This window comes from Equus quagga, chromosome 21, assembly GCF_021613505.1.
Source record: "Equus quagga isolate Etosha38 chromosome 21, UCLA_HA_Equagga_1.0, whole genome shotgun sequence".
NCBI lineage: Eukaryota > Metazoa > Chordata > Mammalia > Perissodactyla > Equidae > Equus > Equus quagga.
This window is the reverse complement of record NC_060287.1, coordinates 32,594,452-32,619,744: the sequence shown is the minus strand read 5'-3', so window position 1 is coordinate 32,619,744 and position 25,293 is coordinate 32,594,452. Positions and strand designations below refer to the sequence as shown.

General features: G+C 44.2%; 1 protein-coding gene across 2 annotated transcripts in view; it reads left to right on the top strand.

Moving 5' to 3' along the window:
• The window catches only part of LOC124231329 (biotin--protein ligase-like), a 198,889-nt gene that overhangs the window by 37,746 nt on the left and 135,850 nt on the right, over positions 1-25,293 (top strand). The window lies entirely within an intron of this gene.

The following is a 25,293-nucleotide window of genomic DNA, read 5'->3' as shown; positions in this document are numbered from 1 at the left end:
TCCTTAGGTTCATCACCTGCGTTAGGAATTAGACGCCTGGGCTGGCTCTCTGCTTCCTGCTCTGTGCTGTTGGGAATCAAAGATCTCACCACACGGTGTCGCTGCTGAGCTAGGCTTCCTGAAGGACAGACGCCCTGGAACCACAAAGCAGTTTTCAGAGATTTAATTTTTTCTCTCTCCATCAGTTTCACATAGTATAATTTAGGAGTTTTCCATTATGTTGGTGGCACTTTCTTTTGGGCCTGTAGAAATTATTTCACTGTCACGGTTAATAATATTCATCTTTCATTAAACATTTACTGTGTACTAGGTACTGTTATAGGATGGAACATGAAAGCAGAAAATAAACACACTAGTTATCTAAATAGTTCTACAGCGGACCAGCTGTGTTTATACGGTTTGGTGCCTAGACACTCGCTCTTTATGGCAAATAGCACAGAAGATTTACAAGGCACCCGTGTGCTGCCATGTTACTGCGATATAAAGGGAAAAGAATAGTATGGTGATCCAAGTAGGGAAAAAAGGCTAATGCAGAGTGCAGTCGACCCTTGGCGTTTGCTGGGGATATGTTCTGAGACCTTCAGCGATACCCAGACACCACAGTAGCTTGTGATTTCCGCTGTGAAATCCAGTCACGTATGACTTCATGAGCATCTCCATGCGTGACACCACAAGGAAGCAACGTTCTGTGAGGGTGCACGCTCTGGGTGCTGAGTTGGACGTCTTCTCTCACCAGAGGGTCTTCCCATTTAATCAAACCGCCCAGGGGCAGGATTAAAACTCGGGCCTCTGCAAAATTACGCTAAGTTAAAGCAAACCGGAAAACACAAGAGCACACGTATGTCACAGGCATATGCCCATAGAGAAAAGACTGGAAAGAAATACAGTATATATAGGATATATTTCTGGGTGATGGGCGTAAGGATGATTTTTGTTGTTGTTGTTGAGGAAGATTAGCCCTGAACTAACATCTGCCGCCAAACCTCTTCTTTTTTGCTGAGGAAGACTGGCCCTGAGCTAACATCTGTGCCCACCTTCCTCTACTTTATATGTGGGATACCTGCCACAGCATGGCTTGACAATCAGTGTGTAGGTCCACACCCAGGATCTGAACAGGCGAACCCTGGGCCGCCACAGTGGAATGTCTGAACTTAACTGCTGTGCCACTGGGTCAGGCCCAAGGATGATTTTTAAAAATCACTTTTAAAACTTTCTTTGTATTTTCCAAATTTTCTATAATGCACGTATTATTTTTAATAATAAGCAAAGCCAGTTATTAAAAATTAAAAAAACAAATTACTGTATGTCATTGGACTTTGAAGGCATTCTATAAATGGTCAAAACTTGAATGTTAAAAAGCAAGGACTCTGGGGCCAGCCTGGTGGCACAGCGGTTAATTTCGCATGTTCTGGTTCAGTGGCCAAGGGTTCGCCGGTTCACATCCTGGGTGCGGACATGGCACCACTTGGCAAGCTATGCTGTGGTAGGTGTCCCACATATAAAGTACAGGAAGATGGGCACAGATGTTAGCTCGGGGCCAGTCTTCCTCAGCAAAAAGAGGAGGATTGGCAGCAGATGTTAGCTCAGGGCTAATCTTCCTCAAAAGGAAAAAAAAAAAGGCAAGGACTCTCATGTGAATATTGATGGTTTATTTAATATTTGACATCTATATTATTTAAAAAGCATTGGCTTTGTTAGTGAATGACTTTACTCTGGTGCATGACTAGTTATAGCTCCAACTGGTAAGTTAAGTTGTGGCTCTCGTGTTAGTATGTGGATGACTCTGGGCCTCGGCAGTGCATTTGCTCCTGTGGGTGGGAGGTGCTCCTGGTGGGAGCTTGTAATTCAAGCGCCCCCGCCCCTGCTTAGCTGTAGCAGTTTCTTGATGGAACTGTTTCTCTAAGAAGGCCGTATACGTGCTGGCGTCTACACAGTGAGCCGTTTCAAACAGATGATCTCCTTTCTGGAGCTATGGGTGGAGCGAGACTCAGGAGCACGTTACATGGTCGACTGCTGGGTTCTGTGGCGCGAGATTACCAGGCAGCCACCACACCAACCTCCCGCCACTGGGGGTGACGTGCACTTCGCAGGAATGCACGTTTACTGTGGGGGACACAAGTGTGTTTGTGAACGATGCTGAGTTTTTAGAAGAAACACTTCTTTCCCTTGCAGAACCTAAAGTCCAAGTGAGAAACTCATCCTCTTGTTTCCCCTTCTCTGGGCTCCGTTTCCGTTTTTCTCTCTGCCAGGGAAGTGGCAGGAAGGAAGAGGGCGTGCAGCACAACCACGAGGGGTTTGTGCCGAGAGGGGCAGCTGTTGATTTGGACAGACCCGACTGGAACCTGAACGCAGGGACCGAGCCTCAGCCGCCACTCTACCCCTGCAGAGCCGGCTATCAACGGGTCCCTTTGGATACCCCCAGCGCGGCTGGAGGAGGAGGGTGGGACCGCACAGCCTGCCCCCTGTGTTCCCCTACCCCCCCTGGAGAGCGTGCGCTTCTTTCCGAAACTGCAAAGCTGGGATTCTTTCACGCGTTGTGACTGGTGGCTAATGATTTGGGGGTAACCTGAGAGACAGAAGCAGGCGGGATGTTGGTGGGAGTCCTGCATGAGGGGCTTCAGTTCCTTTGCCTCAGGGTCAAGATGTGACCCTAACAAGAAGTGACAACGGGGTTTCTTATTAAAGCAACCGGGCAGAAATCACCATGTTGTGCGTGTGTAATTTTGGTAGGGTGGGAGTCATGGGTTGGATCATATGTGCTTAAAAACAAAGACCAGTATAACATTTCATTTCCAGTCCACCTCAAATTACTTTCCCTAAAACTTTTTTTTTCCCCCCTCCCCAAACAGGTATTGTTGGTAAGGATAATTTTGATATTTGTAAACGTGTCAAAAAACTGCCGTGTGCTCCCTTCCACGTGGGGAATTACTTTCTGGATGTGGTTGCTTTATGAAGAAACATAGACTAAATCATGCCACATGGTTTTTACGCCCTCCTCCTTGAACCGACCTTTGTTTAGCCCGCATCCAAGTGGCTACTGAGACCTTGCTGCAGAAGTTTCTGGAAAACAAGAGATAATTTCTCATCTTCGCAGCCTGCTTTATAGTTAACCAGGTGCCTTCCCAGGGGTCAGGACCTCATCTGGATCTCCCAGTGGCCACGATGGCGGGGGAAAGCCCGGGAGGGGTCCTCACCCCTCCGAGGAGCACTGGGTTGTGGGGCTGTGGAGACTCTCACGTAGTTTTTTGAGTTAATTAGAATTCTCCAATTAAAAAAAAAAAAAACACTTCACTTTCCATTTTTTTGGCTTCTTTTTGGCACAGAATCCTCCCTCGTTTAATCCTAGTTCTGAATCTTGAGTGTACAGTGAGAGAGAAACTTCTTGTGTTCCTTTAAAATACAACTTCAAAAATAATTTTTAGAGGTCCAAATTAGAGAGAAACGCAGACTTCCAGGTGCGCCCTGAATAGCTTTTGACATGTGGCTGATGTGGTGGTGTGGCGGCATTTTACCATCGCGCACCAGCCACAGAGCAGCTGGCAGATTAAAGCAGACATTTAAAAGCTTTTATAACTATGAATGTTTTTAAGGGTCTTTCATGTGCCTCTTTCTCTCCTTTCTTTCTTCCTTCACCCTTCACCCAAACTGGAAATTTTTTGTTCATTTTAACTGACTTCCTGTTATCAAACATAATACCTATGGCAAAGGGGACATGATGAGTTTTGACATTGAAATGCCAAAGAAATAAGACTTGTGGTGTTTTCCTTAGCTGCCTTTATTTTATCCTATTTTAGTGGGGGAGAGGCTTTTCAGCTACTGTACGTACTGTATTTTTATTTGAATCTTGTTTCTACAGGAATATTCCAAAGGGACTCCTTCAGAGTAAATCCTTCTCGACTGCAGTCGAGGCAGAGACTGATAATATGCTGTGGGAAAAACAGACACAACTTTGGTTGTTCTCTGCTTTTATTTGGTGCTGTTGTAGTTTTGGTTTTCTCTCTGTTGCACCTCTTGCTGGCTACTTGGGGTGAGTGGGTCCCCAGCGAGAGGGAACATCTTTTCCAGTGGTGTCTTTCTCGGGGTAGCAGCCGATCTAGGAAAGGCAGTTTTATTTCCTTAGACTATTTATATCCACTGCTCGTGCAGTCACAGATTTGTGGATGGGAACCAGGCTCTTTTGGAATAAAAAATCCTCTAAGACCAAATGCTTTCTGTCTTCTGCACCAGCTCCTAATAGCTGCCATGTGTGAGCGGGTATGGATTATGGCGTTGCCTCCTGGGGAAGTCGATTGAAGCTGTCTCGCGGAAGTCTTGCAACGTTCTTAAGCGCAGATTTTTGTCTCGCAAGTCTGAAAAATACATCCCAGGGAATATGCCCACGGTAGTGCCAGGTTAGAGGGCATGATCAAAGGGCCCTCACGATCGGGCGCCTAGCTGAGGGCCAGGATTGAGGCGGGCATGGCCGCGAGGCACTCCGTGACGACAGCAGGACCATTTGGAGCATGGTTCTGCCAGCTGTGGAGCTGCCATGTCAGTTCAGGAATGTTGGGGTCTGAGCCCTGAATACCGTTGGATAGATGTTCTCCTGCAGTTTTCGGGGATGTGAATTATAGTTCAGGAGCACATTTTGTTTCCATTCCTGCTAATAATTTGAGAATATCGCTCCAAGAATTGTGCTGTTTTGAAAAAATGTTTAGAGTGCTTCGGGGTTTCAAAACTGATGGGCAGTTTGTGGACCTGAATGATCCTTAATCCTCCACTTCCCCTGCCCGAGTGGGAAGGGTAGAGACAACTCAGGGTACCCGGCTGGTGGTATTCCTGTGTTGGAACTCAGCAGTGAGGCTGGGTCGGGGTGAGGCGGAGATTTCTTCGGCTTCCTCATGAAAGCAGGCCAGCTTGGCAGCAGGAAAGCTCAGCCAAGGTTAGTCTGTCTGTCTGTCCATGAGTCTCTTTCTCTTGGAGATAAGAAGAGAATGCTAATTGCTTTCTTAGTTTTGTTTCAGCCCCCTGGGGCTCCCTCTGAGTGGAGCATCCTTCTAGGCATTCCTGTGCCTAGTTTGGCCATGCATAGCCTTCCAGGTGCTGTGTGTTTCTAGAACAATTCTACATTATTCTTCTGCTTCTGTTGTGAGTATTTCTCTTTCTTAAAATGTTTCCAGGCTTTGGTTTAATAATGTAATCAGTGGAAGAAATATTGCAGTACAGCTTATAATTTTGGTTCTTATTGAATGTCGGAGATACTATTCCTCATGCAAAATTCTGGAGATCAGACCCCATTTGATCAATTGAGGAACAGGCTTTAAACGAAAACAACTTAGAGTCTTTAGAGTATTTGTTTTAATTGATTTTTTTTAGCGGTATTTGAGTCTTTATAATTTTTTTCATTTTTTTTTTAAGATTGGCGCCTGAGCTAACATCTGCTGCCAATCGTTTTTTTTCTTCTTCTTCTCCCCAAAGCCCCCCAGTACATAGTTGTATATTCTGGTTGTAGGTCCCTCTGGTTTGCTGTGTGGGATGTGGCCTCAGCATGGCCTGACGAGCAGTGCCATGTCTGTGCCCAGGATCCAAACCAGCGAAACCCTGGGCCCCCGAAGTGGAGTGTGCGGACTTAACCACTCGGCCATGGGGCCAGCCCCTGAGTCTTTGTAATTTTAACGTGAATTTTATATATATATATACATATGTATACATAATCATATGTTTGCTTTAACTGAAACTAAGGAAAATACATAAGATTGCTAAACTAGAACCTCTCTTTGTGGAGAGGTCTTTTTCCCATTTACTTCTGAGGATGAGAGAAGACTTAGGTTATAATATCTAGAGATTTTTGCTAAAAAGGACATGTACTTTCCCATTGACACATGGAGATTTACGACCTAATTTTATTGTGGAGGTGGAAGTTCTCCTGTCTGTGTGTCCGAGTGTGGAGAGACAGGGCTTATGAATGAAGAGAGGGACTATGTTATCACTTGCTTCTTGCACCTCTGAGGTTTAAATGCAAGTTCTAAATAAAATCTCTTGGGAAAGTGGGCTGGCATCAACCGTCACCAGTCAGCAGGATCGCCCGATTCTGAGCGGACGCATCACCGGACTGTTCATCTTTCCTGAGCACCGAGCTGTAAAAACTTTGAGTGTAAATCTACTTGCCTCCTGCAGGCAAAGTAAAAGTTTGAAAAATTAAAAGTGAATGGCGTTCTAAGACAACTTGTAAAGGTTTGCTTTTCTATGCCGTAGGAAAGTATTTGACAAATTGTTTTCTTCTGTTGAGCAAAAATGAATCCTACATACAGCAGTTATTCAAGAGTAATTGAATCATGGCACCCCAATCCCCCTTCCCATTTTTAATGTCGGTAAATGAGGAAATATAGCTTTTAAAAGAAAAGATCAAACTGTGGTTTCATAAATTAAAAAATTATGATTCATTGTTTTGGGAATTGGACGTGTGGGAAATGTCCAGACTCTTTCTGACTAGCATTGCCTAGATTATTACTCTATATTGTTGCTTTCCATAGGCAACCTTGATAGATGTGATGATTTAAGTTTTTCTGAGTCTTTTTAGTCTACAAAATGCTTTAGGCGTCAAAGGTCTGTAATTTTCAAAGTTCTCCTGTCTGTGTGTATTTTCATTCTGTGTTGATGGGATTAGGTGTGGTGTCTTGAATTGGCTGAATGAATTTGTCACAGAAGATAGCTTTTTAAAGGACAGACCACTGTCATTGAATTCTTATGACCAGACCTTCGCCATTCTGTTGGGAAAGGGTAAATGAGACACTTTTCACATCCTTTCAGGGACTTTGTAGTATTTATGCTGGTCCCAGCGAAGCAATGAGATGGAAAAAAAATTTTTTTTAAACTTTTTAAGCAGTTCCTCCAGATAGTCTTTTGTGAGAATTTGTGATTGTTACCATTTTCATCTTTATACTGGAACAATTTGAAATGGTGGACAGGTACCTTTCCATAATTAATTTAAGCACAATGAAAGAATGTTTTGCTTTCTGCTCTATTTATTTCAGGCTCTTTCTCAAATTAATTTTACTGTTAACTTAAGAATTATAAAGGTAATGCATAGGAGCTTCAAATTTACAAACAAGTTGTGTTTTCAAAGTTTGTGTGCTAAATTGGTATTTTAAAAACATGGTCCCTATTATTTATGCCAATTGGGTTTTCTTACCAGCTCCTATATGTCCTCATGCTCCATAATGCAATTAAACTGTGGAATGCCGTCTGGTACCGTCTGTGACAGATGTGGCTTGGTGGATCACGAATGCAGTGCAGACACCGTGAGTGTCTCTTTCTACTTCTCCAGTGTTCGGCTGAGAATTTAACAGCTCATTTGCAGACATTGATTGAAAATGGTCATGTTGGACGCCTAGTAAGTCTGTGGTGTGCACATATGTCCTTATGGGGAATTAATGGGGAATTGGTAGGTTAATTCCTCTCTTATATTTAAGAAAACATTTTTTTCTTTTTTGTAGTAATTGTTGAACTGCACACACAAGTAAGAGAAAACGTTTCATGGGAAATTTCAAATATACAGAAATAAACAGAACCATGTGATGCACCCTTGTGTACTGATCACCGTGCGTCGCAATTTTCCGTTCTGACCAATCTTATTTCATCGATTCTTAACCAGTCCTCCTCTTATGTTATTTTGCAGCAAATCCCAGGTATTGTATCCAGTTTCTCATCTGTAAATATTTTAGTATGGGTCTCTAAAAGGTAAGGGTTCTGTTTAAAAACATAACCCATACGACTGTCACACCTAAAGTAAAAGAATTCCTTCATATAATCTCTTATCCAGTCATGTTCCAGTATCTAACAGGACATATTTAGAGATGGGCAGTATTATCCATGCATTGTGTATAAGCATGTGGGTCCCTTTATAAAACTAATGCAAGAAGGAGGCACTGAGATTTGTAACTTTTTGGGGAAGTGATTTGGAAAGCTCCTTTCTGTGCTGTTTTGAATGCCATATGTTAGCTCCTGTTATCAGGCCATTCTGAAAATAGCGGCAAATAACCAGTGGTAATAATATGCAATACAACCCTGCACATTGAAATACGGGAATTTTGGTCCGACTCTTGTCCCTTCAGAACTCCCCGCGAGGTTCCCGCCCTCTTTTCTGCACGCGGAGTCCTGGTTTTGTCAGCAGGGACGGTATTGATTTTTGTTCTGTATGCTTTGGTTCGGGTTGGTGTTTAGCCTTTGACCCAGCCACTTTCTTCCAATAAACAGTTTGTTGATGAGAGCAGCTGCCCAGCAGATTATTTCCAGATCCTTCTCTCATGGCCGAGGACACAGTGCACCTTACGAAGAAGTCGGCTTGAGGCTAGTGACTTCTCCTTCCTACGGCTCGCTACCTTTGAAGCCGGCTGTCAGCCTCTGAGCATCCTTCTGTTTATATCCAGTGAAGTGGGGTAAATCTGTGGCACCAGAATTCAGGCCTCACTTACCATGTTGACTCTTTTATTTTAATCTCTGAACGAATGATACCAGCATTTTTTGGAAGTTTCTGCCTCATGGAGCAATTCCATATATATACGTGGAAATTAGTCTGCCAGGTGGTGGTATATAGGGAAGTAGAGAGAAAATGCTTTATTTTGTAAGAATCCATGCACCTTGAATGTTTAAGGGTTATCTACACAATTGAGAAAGGAGCTAACTTTCAAACTAAGGTAAGTATTATCTGCCTTGTATTATTATCTTGCCCTTTTAAAGTAAATTCTCACTTTTTTCCTCCTTTTGAAAGCAGTACTCTTTCTCTCTCTTTTTTTTTTTTAATGTAAGCAATAGGTACCCTAATGACTTGGCAATTTATGTGACTCAAAGGTGCACCTTAGTTTGGATTTTTGTTGCTTCTCTAATAACCCCCCCCACCAGCTGTTACCTAGAATGGCCTGTCGGTTTGCAGCAACCTTCATTAAGGCGAGGTCAGAACTTCCAGCATCAGAGCCAATACTTTTCACTAAACTGGCCACCAGGGGCTGCTGTCAGAATGGTGTGGCTGAGCTCACCTCCCCAGAGGCAAGTTTACTTTTTCTACAACCAGTAAATTTTGTTAAGCTACCAATCCTTGTTTCAGAACTCAGGTCTCACTACACAGCCTCCAGTCACCAAGCATGCTTACGGCTGTATCCCTTCCAGCCAGGTATTACGTAGAACCTGGACTCGGTTCAAGACCTAAGATTAAGACTTGTGTGTTTTTCATTCAGTGCCAGTAAGCTGTTAGTAATACACTGATTCCACATATACTGAAGAACTCCATGGAACGCACTGGGGTTTGTGCCTGGGGAAAGTGTGGCCTGCGTTTGGACTGTTCAGGTTCCAGGCCTCTGGAGGAACGGTCCATGGCAATCAAAGTCTGGTTTTTCAGGGAGGTGTTCTTGCCTGAAGTGGCCTTAGCATCCCTGCCCGGATGCAGACAGCATGAAGGGTTTTGCTGATCCAACTAAGATGTGAAACGCTAAAGGTATTCTTGGTGGTGGTTGATTTCTTAATTTTTATTTTTTATTATTATTATTTTTTACAAAGCCTGCATCTTTGATGATCCCAGGATTAACAGCGGAACAAAGATACAGCGACTGTTGGAGCTGGCAGGGGCCTTAGAGTTTCTGGAGCCAATCCCTTTGTTTCTCCCTAACTTTTTACTTAAAAAAAATTTAAAACCTAAGAAAGGGTGAAAGAATGGTGCACAGATCCCGTGTAGCCTTCACCTGCATCCACCCCTCATTAATATTTTGCCACATTTTGATAAAGAAGGTTCAGTTTTTTTGAAAGATGCATATGTCACTGCCTTTAATTGATACACAGGCCACAGAACTAACTGTAAGTTGTTTGTGAGAGCGTGAAGCGTCTGCATTTTTGCTTCTAGGAGTTGGCAAGAGAGTGGCGCTAGTTTCCACTTGGCCCTGGGCTTGTTATTTGAAGTAAAACCAGTAGCCCTACTGGTTTGTCATGGTTCTGGATGGCCAGTCTTCACCTTACTAGGCTGTGGGCACACCCCATCTTCACATGGTCCAGCATGTATAAAATTCTTACAATATGACATATCTAAAAGTCCTAAATTTTGGAACTTAAAACATCTAAACGCCACAACTAGTTGATCTTTTATGCCCAACGAAGCGATTCTATCCCCTGATCTAGGAAAATTCCACCAATGACCCTTCCGGGGTCTAGGATTTCCACGTTTTCTTTCAACTTTCTGACTCGAGCATGGTGACGCGGGACCTTGGCTCTGATCGCTTGCTTCCATAAGAATTTCTTTTTTGGTAAAACTGTACATACTGTACAAATGCCATCGTGTTATTTATGTGAGTATCCGTCTGCCCCACTAAACCGTAATACAAGAGCATTTGAAGGCAAGGACCATATGTTGTTAATCTCTGTCTCTCTTTTCCGGTATTTTCCTATAGTAGGCATTTAGTAAGTGTGTCTTGTTTGAACACTTAAAAAGCATTTTGGCTTTTCCAAAACTCTAATGTATTGTGAAACACTTCCTCTGCTCCTGTGTCTGGGGGACCCACGAGGCTTCGGGGTACAGGCCAGCGGTATACAGCCCACCCAGCTCGGACTGGCTGCCCAGTCCAATCCGACTCTGTCACCCCTTATTCAAGGTATAGCAGATATTTTGTAAATAACCAGGTTAAACAGTTTAAAAGAGTCTGCTGTCGATGTGCCTGAGGCAGACCGACAAGATGGAGCTTCGGGAGAAAGTTGGAAGAGTTTTATCTGTTACTAACGCGCTTTCCCGTTTAGAAACGACACCAAGTACACGCTGGTTGTCCACCAGCTGTTCCTTCCTGAGAACTCGTGGTACTTTGGGAAACGCATGCTTCTTAGACCATCTCCTTTGAAAGCTTGTATGTGGCTCCGCCGTCTCCTTGCACGCTTAGGACAGTGTCCTGCGCCCCTCCCCGCTCCCCACCAAGGCGCTGTTCCCTGGGATTCTCTGAATTTTCCAGAGCGTCATGGTGACAGCCACTTGAACCAATGGACTTTTGCTAAAATAAGTGGATTAGAATAGGAAGCGCTCAGCCTTCTCAGAATCCTTCTCAAGACTGGCCACTTCTCTCTTTCCATGTATATTTTAATTTTGGAATCCTAGAGATGTTGTTAAGAGTTTTAACCGAGCGTTAAACATTTGGGACTAAACAATAAACCTTGACGCTGCATCTTGAATGTCCCAGCTGAAAGGAATGTTCCAGTGTTCTCGTTTTAGAAATGGAAGGACTGAGGCCAGGACAAGCAGGGCCTCTTGGTGTCTCCCAGCTGGTCGGTCACAGAGCTGTTGACCCACTTCTGGGCGGGGGTCTCCCACCTCCACACACAGTGCTCCAGAGAGCTCGAGGCCAGGCCCACAAGGGATGGGCAGATAGTTTAGGATGGATGGGGCCTTGCGATGTCCTCAAAATCAGTCCTGTGCCTGGCACTCCAGGCCTGCTGCTCCTCAGCATTGTAGAGGAGGGGACGGTGACATCTGTTTGTGGGTGCGTGAGTGTGAGTGTGTGTGTGCGAGTAGGTGAGCCAGGATGCGCCACCTCAGAGTGAGCCAGGCAGGGCCGCCCACAGGCGTTCCCACTTATACCCTGGGCTCACAACACACAGCTTTCTTGGCTTCGCAGCCCACGTCCCCGCTCTGTCAGAAGCCTGTTTGTGTTGGCCTGGGACAAATGGCGGGCGTTTTACACAGGCAGGCTTAATGAAGGCCCTGGAGACTTCGACGGATGTTGAACGCAAACCCGCTCGCCCTGTCAGTGGAAGCTAGCGCCTCTGGAGTAGGAGCCGGGGTTGGGCCCCGACCGGAGAGCCTCCCTCTCTTTCAGGGCTGTCCGTGGCTTTCTTTTGGTCTCCGCGCTTGCAGAATAGATTTCACCTCTAAAATGAGCCCGTTTGGCCCAGCAGAGGTGTGATGCCTATAAAACCAGCCTTGTTAGAAATGACTTATTCATTACCTCTGCTTTACTGGTCCACCCCAGCCCTTTGTGGTCTTCGCTAGTTGGCAGGTAAGAAAAAATGCAGTAAATCCGTGGCCTTTCAGAGCCTGAGCGATACCTTTCCATAATAAAAGGAATACAGTTTAACAGACATTTATTGAGTGCCCACTGTGTCCCAGTGCATGGGGGACCTAGAAGTGACAGTGACAAGTTCAGCTCATGCATGGGGGACCTAGAAGTGACAGTGACAAGTTCAGCTCGTGAGGAGCTCCTATTCCTAGGACTTAGATATCTGATGCCTTCTGTTGTAAATCTGTCAGAGTTGCAGAGTTACCGTTCCAGGTCTGGTCCAGTGGCTAGTGGTGGATCAGGATGTGTAGACATTTATCGGTTGTTGGGCCCCAGTTGGGCATCAGGGGTGGCATGTGAGGGGCAGTCACTTGAGAGGGGGCGTCCCCAGCTGGCTCCGAGCAGCTTTGCGTTCTCTCTCAGCAGGTGTTGGCCACCGTCCGGTTTACTCTGTCCCCTTGTTCTCTTCTGTTTCCTAGGCCCTGGTTGCTCTCAGCCTCAAGTTTGTGCGAGCAGGAGGTTGACGGGCAGGAGGTGCGAGGTGGATGGGTTTCCTCCGTGCCCTCTGGGTGGACAGCCCCCGTGGGTGGCTCTGTCCTCTTGCTCTTTCAGGCTGATGCTGGTCCAGGTGCATCTTCCTTGCTGCTTTTTGATTCTCTTAACTCTGCCCACAGTTTGTAAGTAGCCCTTCTGTTAAACCCTTTTGAATATGTCCTCTCTTGCTGGGTGAAACCAGAGGGTGGTGAGCGGTAATTCACTTAAGTGATAAAAACTTTGTTGCTTTGTGAAATGTCCTCATCTGGGCTTGCCTAAGTAGACCCAGTTGGTTAATGGCAGACCCAAGCTTCAAATTTAAGTTTCTTTTACCAAACATCCTACTCTCTTCCCTGCCCGCTCCATTTTTCCCTTCCCCCACCGCAGCTCAAGCCACACACATCTATTTTGTTACTATTTCATAATTGCATGTTGTATGGAGTTTATATCTTTGTGATGCCTTCGGTGTTTTGATGACAGTAAATAGGCATTGTCTGTGTTTCTGCATTTTGGGTTAGGTCCTGAAGACTGGGGGATAGGAATTAGAGCAAGGATTTGGGAGCCAGACAGGTTTGGTGTGGGGGTTCAGATTCCAGCTCTGAGACTATGTGGTGTGGGCATCGTGAATGCTCTCTGGGCCTGCATTTCCTCTTCTGTGGATGGTGCTATAGTGCAGAGGTGTTGCTTGGTGAGGATTGGGGTCCTGGGTCTGCCGCACCCAGGACTGTGCTCCATGTGGAGTGGGTGTGCGGCAAATGGTAGCTTTCATACCACGGCTGTAGTCAAGAGCCTGACGGAGCAGAACTTAAAATCATTCAGCAAGAGGCATTGCCAGTCACTTCTCTGTCTAGGTGGAAGGTCACTTGGGAAAAGATTTATTCTGAGAAATGACTTGAGTGGCCTCTCTTGGTGCTACATGGGTAGGGCAGGGGGGAACCCTGAGGAAAGCATCGTCCGGTCCCTGGGGTACTACACAGACTGTCCCTCCATCTCCTCTGTGTGTGCAGGGCCGATCGATGGGGAGCAGTGGGCCAATCACAGAGAGGGCAGGGAGCTTCTGAGGATTAAAAGGGTTGAGACTTTGACTCAGTAAATGGAAATTTTTGATACGATGACAAAACTAAGTCTCCATATGACAGTAATTACTATAAATCTAAGCAGATTAAATTCCAACTAAAAGACAGGGACAGATTTGATTAAAAAAATCCCAACAATGGGTTGCCTAAAGTAGATACACTTTAAAAAACTATGAAAACCTTAGACTAAAGAAGTTGGCAAAAGACATACTCTCTCTTTCTTTTTCTTACTGTGGTAAAATATATGCCACTGAATTGTACACTTAAAAATGGTTAAAATAGCAAATTCTATGTTATTTGTACAACCATCGCCACTATCTATTTCCATAACTTTTTCATCACCCAAACACAAATTCTGTACCCATTAATCGCTAATTCCCCATTCCTCTCTCTCCTTAGCTCCTGGTAACCTCTATTCTACTGTCTGTTTCTATGCATTTGCCTATTATAGATATGTCATGTAAGCAGAATCATACAATATTTGTCTTTTTGTGTCTGGCTTGTTTCACTTAGCATGGTGTTTTCAAGGTCCATTCGTGTCGTTGTAGTATGTTATGAGAACTTCATTCCTTTGTATGGCTGAATAATATTCCATTGTATGTACATACTACATTTGGTTCTCCTTTTGTCTGTTGATTCATCTGTCGAGACTTGGGTTATTTCCACCTTTTGGCCATTGTGATAATGTTGATATGAATGTTGGTGTTCAAATGTATCTGTTTGAGTCCCTGCTACCAGTTCTTTTGGGTATATACCTGGGAGTGGAATTGCTGGGTCATGTGTTAATCTTATGAATAACTTTTTGAGGAACTGCCAAATTGGACCCCTTCTATTTTGAGAGTCAGCATCGCTAGAGTCACTCTGATGAATTATGATGGACCTAACTGGAGAGGAACATCATCGGGGGCCCCATGGGAGATCTTGCTGGATTGGTGCCAGAGTTGATACCAGGGCCAAGATGAGTGCTCTCAAACCCAGATGCGTATGGGGCAGAAGCGGTGGCGTATAAGAGTCCAGCTGGGGAGTGTGTCCCTGAGTAATGAGTGCTACTTCGCTCCACCCAGTTATTGCCACGTGGGGAAAGAGTTTCCATTTTTTCAAAAGAAGTGGGAAATTTGATGTGAAAAGTCGTAATTTTTAAGTATTAGAAACTAGTTCAAAATGGGTGGGCCAAATAAAACACATGCTGGGTTCATTTTGGTCTGTGGGTGCCCGTTGGCAGTGGTTGACCCAGATGTCTGTGGGGATGGATTGGTTTCAGTAAAGTGTGTCACTAAAGCTAAAAGCCCCTCCAGGTCCATTCATTCTGGGGTGACAGTGCTTGGGGTCAGTGGCTGAGCGTTATTAGGGGAAGCACAAAGGCAGGGGCCTTGGGAATCTATGCTAGGATACAGTGCTGTCTAAGGAGGAATCTGGACAAGTGAGGAAAGGGTTGGTCAGACTGCAGTGGGCCCGTGGGGCTGGGACAGAAACAGCTGCATAGGGTACCAGTCAGGTGAAGAGGAACACACACGCCTCAAACCCTGCCCGACACTTTGCTCTGCTTGGTTCTGGTGCTCTGAACAGAAGTCCACCCCGAGGGTTGCTACATGAGCAATCCCTGCCTTGAAAGAGGTCAGGACCGAAACGAGTCATCTTTTGATTATAAAGAGGTGCTATGCTGTGTGCCTTCATCATGTGTGTGAAGACACTGAGTCAATGTGAAATTGGCTGTGAATATTTTGTTTATAAAATTACTAGTAGTAAGAATTGGGTTGTTTCATGTAAATTCCACGAGAGTAGAAGAATGTCTGCTTCTGTTTCCTTGAGAATGTTTAGCTGAGAATGAGACACCCAGAAAAAGAGCTCGTGTTCCATGTCTTTGTGGATTCATTTTCTGATTTACCCACTTTTGGTTGCCTAGCAACTTACAATGTTATGATTGAAGCACAACTAATCTGATTATTTACAATGAGGCAAATGTGTCTCTGAGATGGAAAACCTGTATGTGTTAAGATCAGTTATTTGGTGTTTCTTGGGGAGAGGAGTACCAAAACACAAACAGATGGTAATAAGTATTTTGAATCCACCGCTGAATTAGAGCTGAAATGGGTTTCACCCAGTGAATCTTGTTAGGTGGGTAAATTTAGCAGATAAGACAAGTGACAGGGTTGTGATGGCTCTAATGTGATGGGACACAGTGCACTGTAGGTCTCTGATCTTAGTTGCATGCTCTGTAACAGATGTTACAATATGATAACTAACCATAGAGTAGCCACTTTTGTGTGTTTGCACTAAATGTAATTTTAAGCGCTCATTTCTTCAGAAGTTGGGATTCTGGTGTTCTTTTGGACGTTAGTGAATATAGGGTCTCATGCACTTTAGTTCCCATTTGGTGTTGCACAAACTTGTTGCTGTTTGCATTTAAAAAAATCAACTTTAGGTATGATTTATATTCAAGAAAATGCACTCATTTCCGTGTGGAGTTTGATAAATGTATATAAACCAGTAACCAACCATTACCATCGAGATAGAGAACATTTCCAGTATCCCACAAGATTCCCTTTTCTCTTTCTCACTCAGTCCTCATTCACTCTCCCACCCCCAGGCCCAACCTTGGGCAATCACTTGTCCTCTTCCTATCGTTATAGATTAGATTGGTCTTTTCTGAAGTTTTGTTTAAATTGAATCATACAGTATATACTCTCTTGGGTCTTTTCTTTCTTGTTTTAAAATCGGCATTATGTTTTTGAGATTCATCCATGTTGTTGCATTTGTGAGTAGTTCATTTCTTTTTATTGCCAAGTAGTGTTCCATTGTATGGATATGCCATAATTTATTTATCCATGCATCTGTTAGTGGACATTTGGGTTGTTCGCATTTTTGACTGTTATGAGTAAAGTTGCTGTGACCATTCATGTATGAGTCTTTGTGTGGACATGTTTTTCATTTCTCTCGGGTAAATACCTAGGAATAGAATTTCTGGGTCACATGGGAGGTGTATGTCTAATTTTATAAGAAATTGCTAAACTGTTTTCCAAAGTCATTGTACCATTTTATATTCCCACCAGCAATGTATGAGAGTTCCAGTTACTTCACGTCTTTGCCAACACTAGATATGGTCAGAATTTAAAATTTTAATCATTCTAGTGGGTGTGTAGTGGTATCTCATTGTGGTTTTAATTTGCATTTCCTTGTTGACAAATGATGCTAAGTGTTTTTTCATGTGCTTATTGGCCATCTGATGTTTCGTTTTGGGCAGTGTGTGTTCAGATCTTCTCATTGATGTTCTAAGTTGAATTGTTTGTTTTCTTATAATTATTTTAAAAAAAAATTTTTTTTTATCCTTTCTGGTGAGGAAGATTGGCTCTGAGCTAATGTCTGTTGCCAATCTTCCTCTTTTTTTTTCCCTCCCCAAAGCCCCAGTATGTAGTTGTATATCCTGTTGTAAGTCATTCTAATTCTTCTATGTGGGATGCTGCCTCAGTATAGCTTGACGAGCAGTGTGTAGGTCCATGCCCAGGATCTCAACTGGTGAACCCCAGGCCGCCAAAGCGGAGCACACGAACTTAGCCACTCGGCCATGGGGCTGGCCTCAGTTTTCTTGTAATTCTGTTTTAAGAGTTCTTTTTATATTCTGGATACAAGTCCTTTGTCAGATATATGTATGGAGAATACTTTCTCTCAATCTATTGTTAATCTTTCCGTTTTTCTTAACATTAGCTCTTGAAGAGCAGCAGTTCTTAATTTTTATGAAGGCCAGTTCATCATTTTCTTCTTTTATGGTTCATGCTTCTGTTGTTCTGTCTGAGAAAAGCTTTACCTGTGCCAAGCCTAGAAAGTTTTTTCCTATATTTCCTTTTGGAAGTTTTGTAGTTTTAGGTTTAGGCCTATGATTTGTTTCAAGTTCAGGTTTGTATACATGCAAGGTAAGGGTCCAGATTTTTTTTGCACATGGATGTCCAATTGTTTCACCATGATGTATTCGAAGATGATCCTTTTTCAAGTGAATTACCTTGGTGCTTTTTTGTTGAACATCAGTTGAATCTATATGTGTGGCCCTCTTTCTGGAGTCTGTTTTGTTTCAGCAATCTATGTCTGTCTGTATGCCAATACCATACTGTCTTGATTGCTGCAGCTTTATAATAATTCTTAAAATCAGGTAATATAAGACTTCCAACTCTTTTCCTCCCCAACTTGTTTTGGCTATTCTAGGTCTTTTCCATTTTTGTATAAATTTTAGAATCAGCGTATCAATTTCTATTTTAAAAAAGCCTGTTGGGATTTTCATTGGGATTGCATTGAATTCATAGATCAATTTGGAGAATTGATGTCTTAACAGTATTGAGTCTTCTGATCCATGAACATGGTATACCTCTTCAGTTATTTAGAGCTTCTTTAATTTTTAATTCAGTGATGTTTTGTAGTTTTCAGTGTACAAGTCTAGCAAGTATTTTGTTTAATTTATCTCTAAATGTTTCAGACCCACTGATACCATTGAAAATGATATTTAAAAAAATTTCAAACTCCAAATATTCATTGCTTTAGAAATATACCCAAGTTTTGTATATTGACCTTGTATTTTGCAACCTTGCTAAACTCTCTTACTAGTCTAGTACTTTTTTTGTAGATTCCTTGGGGTTTTCATGTTGTGTGCAACATGTAACATGTCATTAAGAAACAAAGGCATGGGGCCGGCCTGGTGGCACAGTGGTTAAGTGCACACGTTCCACTTTGGCAGCCTTGGGTTTGCCAGTTCGGATCCCGGGTGCGGACATGGCACTGCTTGGCAAGCCATGCTGTGGTAGACGTCCCACGTATAAAGTGGAGGAAGATGGGCATGGATGTGAGCTCAGGGCCAGTCTTCCTCAGCAAAAAAGAGGAGGATTGGTGGCAAATGTTAGCTCAGGGCTAATCTTCCTCAAAAAAAAATAAAAATAAAAAATAAAGAAAGAAACAAAGGCATGTTTACCTTTCTTGAGAGTGGCTAGTGTTTCCCTAGTGCTGTGGCTAATTCAGAAAGGCTGGCATTTATGTGACTATAAAACATTCAGTTTTTGGTTCCACCTAAATTGAATTTAATTAGCCTGCAATCTTAGAGAAAGGTAAATACTAAATTCTTGAAGTTCAAATGTCAAAAAAATAACATTAATTAGAAAGTAGTTATGAATTTCATTGTGGTGTAATTTGATAGCAGTAGTTTTGTTTCCAATGATTTGGCTTTTCAAAGATTTCTGATTTCTTTTTGATGTGCATGTATCTGTATCAAGACCATCTCTTATCATATCATTATTATCATTTTTTGGGTTTTACCTCTTGATATACCTATATATCTTGTGGAAATTAAGACAAGAAACCTTAACTAAATTGGAGTCAGGAAGGCCTGTAGGGAGAGCTCTCAGGCCCTATCATCCATCATCAATTACACCAAACAGGAAGAGAGGACACTTGCGTCTCTGACAGGAAGTACAGCTACTTTACTACTGAAGGAAGATTTTGCTTCCCACCCGGCAACAGCCCAGCCAATGAGAAACTTCAGAGCTGAGCCAGTGAGAACCATTGCCACCCTGAACTGTTACTTTCCCTCAATGGACTTTCTTACAATTGCCCCTCCCTATGCTCCCTTTTTCTCTATAAAAGCAGCCCCCTTCCTTTGTTTGCTGGATTTGCCTGTGGTTTGCCATAGCATGCATATCCCAAATTGCAATTCTTTTGGCTCTTCCCAAGTAAACTTAGTTGAGTTCAAAGAGTTAGGTAGATTTGGTGGTGGGGGTGGGTAATACTAGTTATGTCAGCCAGTTTGCCTTGATAGAGGTGATCCAGACTTTTTCTCCAATAGCATTTGCACACTAACTTAGTGGTTGTTAGTGGACTAAAGTTAAGAATCATGAATTAATTCCTTTTCCCTACATATGTTAGCAGCTACTTCTGCAGCTCTTAAGTCGTTGTAACTTGAGTGCATTAGAGAGGACATATCAGGCAGATTTGCATCGCACAGGTAGTGATTTTGATATGTCTTGCAACCAAAATTTTATTCTCCTGTCCGGGGATAATAGGGGGTGAGGAGGAGGCTAAGTGTTTACCATCTTTACTCAGTTTTACTTGATGGCTTAACGTTGCATTCAACTATAGTGACTATAAATATTTAGGAGAATTATAGGTGGCATACAGTTATATTTCTTAAGAGGTTCCAGGTCTCATTTTATGTCTTGCAGATTCTCTTTGTTTGGAGTAATTCTCTTGGTTCTAAGTCCTGAAAGATTATGTGGAAGAGGTGTAAGGAAAAACCCCCAAGTGCCTTGCTTTCATCCATTTTAATTTATTTTGCCAATTTGTGCATCTCTAAGCATTGCTTTCAAAAACAAAAAATTTGGACTGTTTAGTAACTGTAGACATAACAATGATAATGTAATTCCTTGAGAATCTGGCTCCCAAATTGTATGCAAATAAGAATTGATGATTAATTTTGGCAAGTCAGGCTGGCCTATCTGCCAAAGGGAAGTGTGTATTTGAATAGTTGGAGTGGATTTTCTGAGCACTCGTCATACTCTATTGTAGTTGTGCGTGTACCTGTCTTTCCTCCTCTCTTGAGTCTGTGGTACTGTTTTTGAGACACAGTAGATGCTCCATACAGATTTCTTAGATGGATGATGTATAGACGGCCAGTTGGATAATTCGCTCCAGAAGAGAGTCCTGCTCTGTTCCTCTTCTGAAAGTTCTCCCTGGTGCTGGCTGTTGCTTTTTGGCTTCATCTTGGCTTTCATTGACTTCGAATGGGGGATTCACGTTGCCCATGCCTGCTGAGTGACCGCTTTACTCTCTGCTCCAGTCAATGAATCTGGAGTTAGTTAAGAAACATTTATCTAGATTATTTTATCTCTCTATTTTTGTGATTCAACCTCTTCACCAATATGTGTCTTTAGCATGCATGGTACCTTTGTGACATCCACCTGTCCTGGGGACTGTGATGAAAGAAATTCAGATCTGTTCAATTTGTGCCTTAAGGATGTTGACCAAAGGAGCAGAGTTGGCTGTAACTCATGGCCAGATTTGAGCGTTGGGGGTGTCTTAGTCAATCCAGGCTGCTAAAACAGAAAAGCATAGTCCGGGGGGGCTATAAACAACAGACATTTATTTCTCACACTCCTGGAGGCTGGAAGTCTGAGATCAGGGTGCCAGCATGGTTGGTTCTGGTGAGGACTCTCTACTGGGTTGTAGATTGCTGTTTTGCTGTGTCTTCACTTGGCAGAGAGGGCGAGGGGTCTCTCTGGGGGTCGCTTTTTTTTTAGAGTTTATTTTTCCTTTTTCTCCCAAAGCCCCCCAGTACATAGTTGTATACTTTTAGTTGCGGGTCCTTCTAGTTGTGGCATGTGGGATGCCACCTCAGCATGGCTTGATGAGCAGTGCTATGTCCGCGCCCAGGATCTGAACTGGTGAAACCCTGGGCTGCCGAAGCGGAGCACACAAACTTAACCACTCGACCACGGGGCTGGCCCCCTGGGGGTCACTTTTATAAAGGCACTAATCCCGTTCTTGAGGGCTCCACTCTCATGACCTCATCACCCCCAAAGGCTCGACCTCCTAATACCATCACCCTGGGGATTAGGATTTCAACGTGAATTTTGAGGCGACACAAACATTCAGTCCGTAACAGGGGGCTACCTTTGTATGTTATTTATTCATTCTGTCTTCTTCCTCCACTAGAGTGTATATCAAAGCAATAATGGTGAACAGGGAACATTATGTATGATCGGTTCTTTGTGCAAAGATGGAAAGTTAGCGCTGTGGCTTCTGGTCACTCACTGCAGCTTGACCTTTTCCGGTGACTTTTCCGATGCTCCTTAAAGCAGGCTCATCCCCTATTTTGTACCCCTCCTGTGGCCCTTCGTTCTTCCCTCTGGCACCGTCTGTCTTGTTTTGTCCTGGGGTGCTCCTCTCACTCTCCCCCCGTCCCTGGATTGTGAGCTCCTCGGCCAGGACCATCCCGTTGTTTCTCTTTCTATCTCCATTGGTGCCTCATCAGCAGTAGGTCGATCACATGGCTGCTGTACATACCCCTCAGCGTCCTCTGTGCCTGTCAGCATACCTGTGGAGCTGAGTGTGGCTGCCTAAAAACACAAAATCGCACTGACTTCTCACTCTAAATTCGGGATCACTAACCTGAAGTGGATCCTGAACACTTCCAGTTATCTTCCCTGCTTCCCTCATTTTCTCACTCTCCCTTCTCAAACCTCCAACACCTCCTTCCTCCTTTTCACTCTTAGCTGATATCTTGCTTCCTATTTATCAAGAAAATAGAAGGAATCAGAAGATGACGTCACAAGCCCCCAGCACCAGGACTCCCACCTCCCTGTGGCCTTGGAGCAGGGTGGCGACAGCATAGATCAGTTCCCAGGGCTGTCCTGTAGGGCCTCGCGGCCAGCAAGGGGTGAGGGAGGGCTGCAACCCAGAGCAGAAGCAGGACCAAGTGTCCCCAGAGGGCATGTGAGCCCTGCCCATCCTGATGGATGAGCGGCTCTGCTCCCAAGGCCGACCTCTCTGCTTGAGCCTTAGGTCCCATCCCCTCACCTGTTCACCTGCTTTCTTTTCTGGATGGGACCATTCCCATCACCATAAAAAACGTGCTGTGATTTCTCTTATTTAAACCAAACCAAGTGAAACCTGTTTTGACCCCATTCCTCTGTAGCCAGTGCGCCATCTTCTTTTTCCCATTGGAGGAAACTCTGTCAGAGTTTCTCTCCTTCCACATCCCATCAGGCCTCGCCTCCACCGGCCGGGCTCTGCTGTGATGAGCCCAGCGGTTAATTTCAGCCGTCTTCTTCCTGCTCTGTCATCTTGCCACCTTCTTGTTGTCTGCAAAGACTCCCAGGACACTCCCCCCACCTTACACACTTATACACACTTACACACTTTATTTTCTTTTCCTTCTCAGTCTCCTTTGCAGACTCTTCTTCATCTCCCTGACATCACAGCATTGACACCTGTGTGGGTTGGATTTTGTCCCCCCAAAAAGATATGTTGAGGTCCCAGAACCTATGAATGTGACCTTATTTAGAAATTGGGTCTTTGCAGGTATAATCAAGTTGAGATGAGGTCATTAGGCTGGGCCCTAATCCAGTGTGATTGGTGTCCCTATAAAAAGAGGACAACAGACGCAGACACACAGAGGGGAGAAGGCCATGTGACATGATGGTGGCCAGGGAGCACAAAGGATTGCTGGCAACACCAGAAGCTAGGAGGGAGGCCTAGGCAGATTCTCCCCGAGAGCCTTCAGAGGGAGCGTGGCCCTGCCAACATCTCTTCAGACTTCTGGCCTCCAGAATTGTGTGAGAATAAATTTCTGTTATTCTAAGCCACCTGCTTTGTGGCACTTTGTTATGGCTGCCTACGAAATCAGCACAACCTCTCTTTTCATCTATAGTCCCTTGTTGCTCTCCTCCTGTCTCCTGGCTTCAAATTATCAGCTGTAGTCTGGCGATGTCCATGGCATGGACTTCTCCCCAAAACTCCTCGCTCACGTGTCCTGCTCTCTATTTGTTGCTTCGGTGGATTTCTAATTGATTTCTCCAGCGTGACGTGCCCAGAGCTGAACAGTGCTGTTCCTTTCCAAACCTGCTCCTCCCACGGTATTTCCAATAGCAGCTCCATCCTTCCAGGTGCTTAGGCTAGAAATCTTGGGCTCATTTTTGACTCCCCATTTCCTCTAATATCCCAAATATAATCTGTCAGCAGATCTTGTAGCCTCTACTTCAGAGTTCAGTCATGCACCGCATAATGACTTTCAGTCAAGGACGGACCACATACACAACGGTGGTCCCATAAGATTAGTACCATATGGCCTAGGTGTGTGGTAGGCTATCCCATCTAGGTTTGTGTAAAAGCATCACTCTATGATGTTTGCCCAATGGTGAAGTCACCCGAGGATGCATTTCTCAGAACGTATCCCCATCCTTAAGCTCCGTGTGACTGCACGTTCAGAATCCCATCCCTTCTCACCGTGCCCACTGTCACACCAGTCCAGGCATTAACACCTTGCTCCTGGGTGATTTAAGTGGCTTCATAACTGGTCTCTGCTTCCTCCGGTGTGCTGCCCTGCAGTCTGCTCTCGGTACTGCCCTCAGGGTGGAGTGATCCCACGGAGTCGGGTCACCTCACTCTCCTCCTCAGAACCCTCCAGGGCTCCCCATCACTCCCAGAGTGAAAGCCTCAGTCCTCGCTGTGGGCTCCAAGGTCCTACACGGTGTGGGCACCACTGCCCCCACCGCCTCTCTGCCCGCGTCCCTCCTTGTCCTCCTCCTGGCTCGCTCCGCGGTCCTGACACTTCTCTCATCTTGCTCCCTTGGAGCCTCAGCACTTGCTCTCCCAGGAGCCCCTCTGAATAAATAAATCTAAGTGATATGTTTCTATCAATTATATCTTAGCACCCCCCCGCCCCCCTCCAGATCTTTCCTTAAATGTCACCTTCTCAGAAAGGTCTTCATCTACCTGAAAGGTCTTGCTTCCCAAACTTCTTTTCTCTCTTCTCTGCTTAGTTTTTTCTCCTTGGCACTTGGGTCTGTCTAACAGTCTATGTCTTGTGCTTATGGATTTTTTTATTATCTGCCTCCCTAACTAGAATGCAAACCTTTTGAGGATGGAGGCTTTGGCCCTGTTGCTCACTGCTGAATCCTCAGAGGCCATAAGAATGTCTGCCGTATGGTAGGCATCCCGTAATACCTGTTACATGAATAGATTACCAAAATATTTTAATTGAATCTCTTGTTTTTATGATAGTGTTTATTTTACCATTTTTAATGGTTTTTTTCCCCCCAACTTTTAATTATGACAGTTTTCAAACATGGAGAAGAATGGAGAGACTAGCGTAATAAATACGCCAAATGCCCGTTGAGTAAATTTAATGATTATTAGCACTTTGCCTTATTTGCTCCATCTGTTTTGGGAATAAATGATAGATATCATGACATATATACATTTCCAACATTAAGGACGTTTTCCTATGCCTCCACAGTACCTCTTTCACGCCTACGGAAACTGACTAATTCATTTTGTTGTCTAATATATGCTGTCCATATTCATATTTCCTAATTCTCTCAAAATGTCTTTTCCAGCGAATTTGTTCAAACCAGAATCCAATAAAGGGCCATTCCTTGTATTTGATGCTCTCTCTTAAGTCCCTTCTCATCTAGACCGGCCCAACCCCCCGCCCCCCCCCCCCCCCCCCCGCCTCAATCTGGCTTTTTCCTCTGTGACCTTGTCTTTGTGAAGATTCCTGTCCTGTAAAATGTCTCACCTTCGGGATTTCTTTTAATTGCTTCCTTCTGAAGTCATTTAACTTGTTCCTCTATCCTCTCTATTTCCTGCAAATTGGAAGTGATTTTTAAAGGTTCATTAATTGAAGTTAGTTGAATGAAATTTCATCTTTGAAGCTGCTTCTCTGTAGCCACTTGGAGCTTTAGGACATTCATACCCCTGATGTTAACTGAGGGACATGTTTTCTCTATTGAAAGGCCTGGCGTTTGCACGAAGGTGGCTAGGAGCCTGGATCTCTATTTGCTGTGACCGAAAGATGTCAATACATTCTATGCTTGGGATGATGACTCCCCTAACCCTGCAGGTCCCTGATGCCCCACTCCAGAGGGAGGCCTCTGGGCCCTCTGGGGTCTGAGAGGAAGTTGCACCCTCGGGTAGAGTAGAGACCTCTG